Source organism: Apis dorsata, unplaced genomic scaffold (assembly GCF_000469605.1).
Source record: "Apis dorsata unplaced genomic scaffold, Apis dorsata 1.3 scaffold_245, whole genome shotgun sequence".
Taxonomy (NCBI): Eukaryota; Metazoa; Arthropoda; class Insecta; order Hymenoptera; family Apidae; genus Apis; species Apis dorsata.
This window is the reverse complement of record NW_006263524.1, coordinates 169,160-177,515: the sequence shown is the minus strand read 5'-3', so window position 1 is coordinate 177,515 and position 8,356 is coordinate 169,160. Positions and strand designations below refer to the sequence as shown.

At 33.1% G+C, this 8,356-nt stretch overlaps 1 protein-coding gene across 1 annotated transcript in view; it reads left to right on the top strand.

The window, feature by feature from the left end:
• LOC102671210 (homeotic protein antennapedia-like) overlaps positions 1-8,356 on the top strand; it is a 28,066-nt gene that overhangs the window by 3,073 nt on the left and 16,637 nt on the right.

Genomic DNA, 8,356 nt, shown 5'->3' with positions numbered 1-8,356 from the left:
TCTCTCTCTCTCTCTCTCTCCAATGCATGGAAAGTCAACGCAGAACAGAGAAAGAGAGATAGTTGCTCTGGCTTTCGAAGGGGTCCACGTTTTACGAGCCTCTTCAGTTTACGACTGTTTCACGACGCGCGAACTACCGTGGTGAGATACGAGTCCCATAACAGTCAAATAATGCCACTGTTCACGAAGGATCTCCGTTGAGACCGATTGGCCACGATATTTGGCCAATTTTATTAAACGACGCGTATCTAAAAAACGTTGAAACTTTTCGATCATTCGTCGCGCGTGACTATTTCACTGCTCGATTAATATTATTTTTGTTGAAGGAACGGAATGATCGTGTTCGAAGTAATCGTTTAATGAAATAATTTTTTGGTTTTAATATAACGATAAATTATTAATGTTACGAGTACGATATTGTTGTCGATTATTTTTATCAATTTTGTTATTAATAGGTATACAAGGTTTTTTTTACGATAGTGAGATTTTTTTTGTAATTATAGTTCGCGTTGTTCCATATAATAGATTCGAATGGAAGATTATGCGAGTGAGATTTCAATAAAATTTCTCGATGGATAGACACGTTATTCGATTTTATTTAAATGTTTTGCAGATGGAACACGTTTGTCGATGACGTGACAAGTGCTTGTTTTATTCAAACGGATCAATAGCACTACGTATATAACCCGGTGAATGTAAATGTGTGACGACGAGTGAACGATAACAATTGATCGTCCGCCACGAAAGATGAAAAAAAAATATTTGCTCACACTTGCATTCAATTTTGACGATTATACATATTCGAGGGAACATATTGATGGAAGATGATCGCGAATGAATTAATTACGTTCGACAAACTTTGGGAACGTCATTTTGCAATGCGTTAACGGCGAGGATTAACAGGGAAACCGAGGGACAAAGGAATACTCTCGCAGAAGCCATTTTGTTAACTAGAGGCCATCATAGCTGTCTGACGTCACTTCCATATCCAACTATGGCGTCACGTGACGCTCCACCCTGTTTTCAATCACCTTGGACCCGAACCCACCCAGCTGTCAGACACGCTCCACCCCGTTTTTTCCACTCTTTCTGGCTATCGCTATCGCCATCTACCGGCGATAATATGAACTTCTTAGACCTTTTCAACGGCCAGCTAGTTTATGCCCTTCCCGATCGGTGTCACTACCGAGCAAAGCCCAAAATCTGACCTCGATTCGCATTTCTCGAAAAGGCCGGACAGCAGATAGTCCAAGCGAGAAATCCTCGAGATCCACGATACATATATAATACCCTATCTTTTCAATCGCATTTCCATCGATCCAGGAAACGACTTTCCATGAATTTCCGCTACGTAATTAAACGCTTTTCACGGAATAGCGAAGGAAAAAAAACGTTTACACGTGGAAGACAATGCAACGTTTCCTATAATACCCAGGCGTGACGTTTTCCATTTCAAACAGGTTTATTACACGGATGGCGTAACACCGGATCGCCTTTAATCGCGGCAAAATAGCTATAGCTATAGCCATCCAAACGTATCAAAACGAAGGAAAGAGGAAAAGGAGAAGAAAAAAGAAAGACGGCAGACGGAAGTGGTGTAGGGTTACGCGTCGCGTGGTTCCAATGGAAACGAGGCGTAAACCTCCGATAGCGGGAAAAAGGGGGAAGCGAAGCAGAAGAACGAACGAGAGGAAAAAAAATAAAAAATAAAAAATAAAAAGACGTTCAAAGCGATGGAACAGGGAGGGGGGGGAGGCAATGTTACCGTTTTGTGGAGGAAGAGGAGGAATACGCAAGGGCCGAGTATCTAAAGCGGGAATTGAGTTAAAATCCTGCGAGAGGTAGAATTTATACGCGATCCAAGAGGCGAGGAGAGGGCAGCCCGAGTACGGAGCGCATGGAATCGCTATCGGCGGCCATTCATCAATCCGGGGAATCAATACGCTGGAATTAATGAAAGCGCCGCGCGAACAGCGAGCTAGCGGCCGGAATGTTAATCGCGATCGTCCCGCGTCCGACCCATTCCCATGTACAGCAAACTCCCAAGGGCCGCCCCCCCTCCACCCGATCCCTTCAACCGGCCGCCCTCCACCTCCGTATACCCCCCACTCCTCCGGTTCGATCCATCGTACACCCGCTCCCATCTCCTCTCAACCGTCGCGCTCGCTACCATTACCAACACGGCCACCGTGCTGCCCGCAATGCCGCACCTTCTATTCTCTCGTTTCGAATCGCCCTCCCTTTTTTTTTTTTTTTTTTTTTTTTTTTCTTCTTTTTTTTGTAACTTTTATCACGATCGAATCGACCAACGAACGTTCGATTCCCTTGCACGCTTCTGCCCAATTTGTAATTCGTGCTGCGTGTAAACGTGCTTTTTCGATTGGGATTAGGAATTATTTGGGTAATATCGAATTTTTTGCAAGGATTTTTTGGGAGTAGACGAAATACTTCGTTTGCATATTCCAGGCGATTTGATTTGATTTTAAATGATTGATTGAATATTTATAAAGTTCGACAAATGGAATATATATATATATATATATATATTTGTTCCTTCGAATTGGATGCAAAAAGTGAAACGGTTAACTTCAGATACTATTGATGAACAGTCGGTATGGAAGATCTCTGATCGACAGATCGGTGCGGAAGATTAATAATATGATTATATATAATATATATACGTCTCAATTATATTTTATACATTTTATATATAATTTAAATTTTCTATAGAGAGTCTACATATATTATATATTACTTATTTATATTTTTGTGCATAATTTTTAAATATATTTCTAGATTCCTGTGTCATATTAGATACATCTTATTTTTATTGGTAAGTATATACAAAGATAAGTATTATTAGATGTAAGGAAACTGAAAAAAAAAAAAAAAACAAAAAAAAAAGAATAATTTGACTGTAAAATCACAGTTGCAAAAGATAAGTATTTCAGGTAAGTATAGGTAAGTATATAGAATTTAATACAAATTTTTGTTCTTAAAAATATCTAAAAAATTTCGTATATTCATTCCTTTTTAAATTATATTTTCTACTAATAAAAAGGCGAAATTTCGGTAAAAAATTATTAGATATAGAATGTTTTGACAAATTTCGCGTGCCATCTCTTTTTAAATTATATTCTCTTAATACAAAAAAATCGAATTTTTTAGAGAGCATCAAATTTACGATTTTGTATATAAAAGAATAAAAGAATATAATTAAAAAGAGATGGCACGTGTAATTTTTATCGGATTTTCTGAACATCAAATTTTTGGAAGGATTCTACGAACATTTTCGACTGCATTTTTCGGTTTTTTATTAGAAGAATATAATTTAAAAAGAAGTTGTATGTGAAATCTTACTTACCTGTTTTATACATTTTTTAAATTTTTTACAGACATATATCATTTCTTCAATATTGTATTTATTTTTAAGTATAAAATTTTTATACATATCTATTTTATACTCTCCATTCTTTATACTTATTTCTTTAAATTGTACATGTAAATATATCATTTATTCGACACTTTATTTAATTTTAAATGATATTTTACATACTTTTCGTTTTGCAAATTTAAAATTTTTTTTTTTTTAAAAACTAATATTACAATTTTGATTTACGGCACTATTATTGTTCGTAGTTAAAAATATTTTAGATGAAAGTTGTATGGTTTCGAGAGAGTCATGTTTAATACATTAATTGATGCAATTTCATATTCTCTATAAAAAAGTCTTAGTATTAATAAATTAGTTTAGAAGATAATTAAATATAATTAAATATCTGCTAAACTAATGGTTTTTTGCTATAAGTGTCTTAGTACTTTTCTACAGAGAATGTCGAAATACATCGACTCGTGTATGGAAAAATATATGATTCCATTTAAAAAAATTAAATTGAGCTTGATAAGTTTTTTACAAGGTCAGCTATAAAAAAATTAAAAGCAGCAGGACATAGCCCTTCCGAAACCATTCAACTTTTATTCGAAATATTTTTTGATATTACGAAAAATAAACGAGATATTTAACAAAAATAATTGATATCGAAATTCTTAAATGAAAATAATTTTCGGCCAAAAATTCGATTTTGTATTAGGAAAATATAATACGAAAGGAGGTCGATCGAGAAATTTTTCTCGGAATTTCGGCACTTCTTGGAAATGATGTCAAATTCTTGGAATTTTCGAAATTCTTGGAAATGACGTCAAATTCCAAGAATTATCGAAATTGTCGAATGAAAAAAATTTTTGGCCAATTTTGCGATTTTGTATTAGGAGAACATAATATGACAGGAGGTCGATCGAGAAATTTTTCTCAGAATTTCGGCACTTCTTGGAAATGACGTCAAATTCCAAGAATTATCGAAGTTGTCGAATGAAAAAAATTTTTGGCCAATTTTGCGATTTTGTATTAGGAGAACATAATATGATAAGAGGTCGTTTTTAAAATTTTTCTCAGAATTTTGTCAGTTCTTGGAAATGACGTCAAATTCTTGGAATCATAGCTCACCTATGATATTCCATTTGAAGAAATATAATATAAAGATGCTTTTATACGGAATATTTTACATGTTTTACTTACCTTATACTTACCTTATACTTACCTTATACTTACCTTCTTAGTTTCCATTTTTTTATGTTTTTAATCATTTTTTCAACAGTTTTCTTAATTCTAGAGATAATTATTTTTTACATACTTACCTATTAACTCTATTATGCCGAGTATTTTTTTTATTTTTAATGGTATTGAAAAAGTTTCAAATACAAAATTGAATGGTTTCAAACGGACTACGTTATTATGTTATTAATTTTTTTATAGGAAGAAGCATAAAGAAGCTATGAGAATCAATTTAGTTTTTTTATATGGAACCCCATAATTTTTAATACATTATTTAATGCAAGTTTGTATTCTCTATAAAAAAGTATTAGACCATATATATCTAAAAATTATTAGTTTAGGAAATAATTAAATATAATTAAATATCTGCTAAACTAATGGTTTTTTGCTATAAGTGCCTTAGTACTTTTTTATAGAGAAAGCCAAAATACATCGACTGGTGCATTAAAAAATATATCATTCCATTTAAAAAAATGAAATTGAGCTTCATAAGTTTTTTACAAGGTCACCTATAAAAAAATTGAATGCAGCAGGATATAGCTCTTTCGAAACCATTTAACTTTTATTCGAAACATTTTTTAATATCATTAAAAACAAACGAGATATTTAACAAAAATGATCGGTATCGAAATTCTTAAATGAAAATAATTTTCGGCCGAAAATTCGATTTTGTATTAGAAGAACATAATATGACAGGAGGTCGATCGAGAAATTTTTCTTGTAATTTCGGCACTTCTTGGAAATGACGTCAAATTCTTGGAATTTTCGAAATTCTTGGAAATGACGTCAAATTCTAAGAATTATCGAAATTGTCGAATGAAAAAAATTTTTGGCCAATTTTGCGATTTTGTATTAGGAGAACATAACATGATAGGAGGTCGTTTTTAAAATTTTTCTCAGAATTTTGGCACTTCTTGGAAATGACGTCAAATTCTTGGAATCATAGCTCACCTATGATAATCCATTTGAAAAAATATAATATAAAAATGCTTTTATACAGAATATTTTACATATTTTACTTATCTTATATACTTACCTTATATACTTACCTTATATACTTACCTTATACTTACCTTTTTAGTTTCCATTTTTTTATGTTTTTAATCATTTTTTCAACAGTTTTCTTAATTCTAAAGATAATTATTTTTTACATACTTACCTTTTAACTTTATTATGCCGAATATTTTTTTTATTTTTAATGATATTGAAAAAGTTCCAAATACAAAATTGAATGGTTTCAAACGGGCTATATTGTCGTGTTATTAATTTTTTTATACGAAGAAGCATAAAGAAGCTATAAGAATCAATTTCGTTTTTTTATATGGAACCCCATAATTTTTAATACATTATTTGATGCAACTTTGTATTCTCTATAAAAAGGTATTAGACCATATATATCTAAAAATTATTAGTTTAGGAGATAATTAAATATAATTAAATATCTGCTAAACTAATGGTTTTTTACTATAAGTGCCTTAATACTTTTTTATAGAAAATGTCAAGCTGCATCGATTACTGCATTAAAATATATGTGATTCCATTTAAGAAATCAAACTTAATCTTTCTAAAATCTCTATGCATTCTCCTACAAAATCTCTAATAATGTCTGAATATACTTCTTTTTAAACTATTCAACTTTTATCTGAAACATTTTTTTCTGTAAATAATAATAATGACGTAAATCGATAAAATAGTATCAAAAAACAAAGAGATACATATATATACATATATAAAATATCTTAAAATTTATAAATATTGAATTTTTACTATTTTTGATTTTAGAAATGGCATCATTTCTTGCACAATCGGTAATGCAGCACGTGAAGCCCAGAATCCCATAAAGATATATAGGACGCACCATCTTGACGAAATTTCTTGTATTTCTGCAAAATTTAATTAATTCTATGATTAAACGAAATTTAATGAATCTAATAATAATAAATTACCAAATTATTTGTCCAATAAAACATATCTTCTTTTTATCCTCTTCACAATAATCCTAAACCCTGCCTCCTTAGTTAAAAATGTCTTATCTAATCTAAAAATCTATTAATCAATTATCATTTTCTTTGTCACTTTTCCTCTATCAAAACAATATAAATACTGTCCCAATGTACTTTACTCGTACACGATAAAAAACGTCCATAGAATTTCTCAAACGTTTGCAACATATACGCATCTCTAGAAAACTAGAATAAAATTCTAGATAAACGGACATTTTTAACCAAAGGAGGGCGACCACTGTGCTTCTTCCTGAACGCGTCTTCTATTTACCGTCATAAACTCCCCCCTCCTCCCCAAAAAAAGAGAAATAAACGATTCTACTAACGAGTTGGCGGCGAGTGCGCGGCAAAAAATTAGTAGACTTAGGCGGAGGGGGGAGGGGAGTGGAGGGGAAAATATCTCGACGTGGCGTTCAGTTAGCCGTGATGGTTAATGACACGGGAATTTTTCCAAATTTAACGATCGTTTAGCCCGCCCACGCACAAGGGCCATGCTAGTTCGGCGTCTGGGCGATGGCCGTCACCGTGACGAGCACGTGTGTACCTCGCCTTCTGTCACTCACTCGGCGAGTCAAACTCCACGTTCCATCCGTTCAGTCTGTCGGGCAAAGATCGGCAAACGGTTCCTTCGCTGGCCACACTGGCCGCTAAAACCTTATTTTACAACAACGTCCAAAGACATGGTACTCGATACTGGTTGGTGGCTCTTGGACAAGATCGTGTAGATTTCTCCTCCATGTGTGTGATCGAGTATAAAAGTGATCGAAAGAAACGTATCGAGAAAACGTATATATGTATATGTATATGTATATGTATATATATATATAATTCAAATATTGTGAGTGTATGTGTGCAAACGTAATTTATGGCCTATATAGGTGTCTCTAGAATTTGTCGGGGGAAAATATTCCTGCGTAATATATTTAAATTCGGATTGTTCGAGAGCCAATCGCGCATTGATAGGGTGGTTGAAAAAATTGACTTGGATTATTTTCGAAATTAATAAATTAATAAATTATTATTGTTAAAAAAAATTCTCTATTATAATCCCTGAAAACTATTTTCTTTTTTTTATTAGTACAATAAATAGTTTCAAAAATATTCTAAAGAGTCAATTTAATTTATCAACCCCCGTTGTATTTGTTTTTTTTTTTTTTTTTTTTTGTATTTTTAAACGCTACATAATTAATTAAATTGCACATCTAGATTAATTTTAATCTAGATCGAAATCCGATATCGCGACAATTGTTAGGAAAGATTAATATATATATTCGTCATTTCCGGTGTTACAGGTGCGGCACAACTTCGTTAGCAGGGTGGACAGAGGAACGGAACGTGTCTGGAGCGGCTTGGCGTTTTGAACGAAGGAGAACTCTGATTACCATCTTAACAACCCCCCTCATGTACAAGTTTTAAAACCACCCCCCAACTATCCCAATTCATAACTCACGGTTCTGTAGTGCTCCAGTTTCTCTAGTTTCTTCGTTTTCTGTAACATAAATGAAATATCCAGTGTGATAAAACGGGCAAAAAGGAAAGAAAGGAAAGGAAAGGAGGGGGAAAAAGCGAAAGGGGACCGAAGAAGGAGAAGGATAAAAAAAAAAGAATAAAAAAAGAAAAGGAAGAAATAATAATTCGACGCTATACCGATAAGTGATTCGAAGTGATGTTGGTGTGATATAAGTGTTTGCGCGCGCGCGTGTCGTACGAAAGTGTGTTGTGTTGGAGGGGAGGAGTCGCG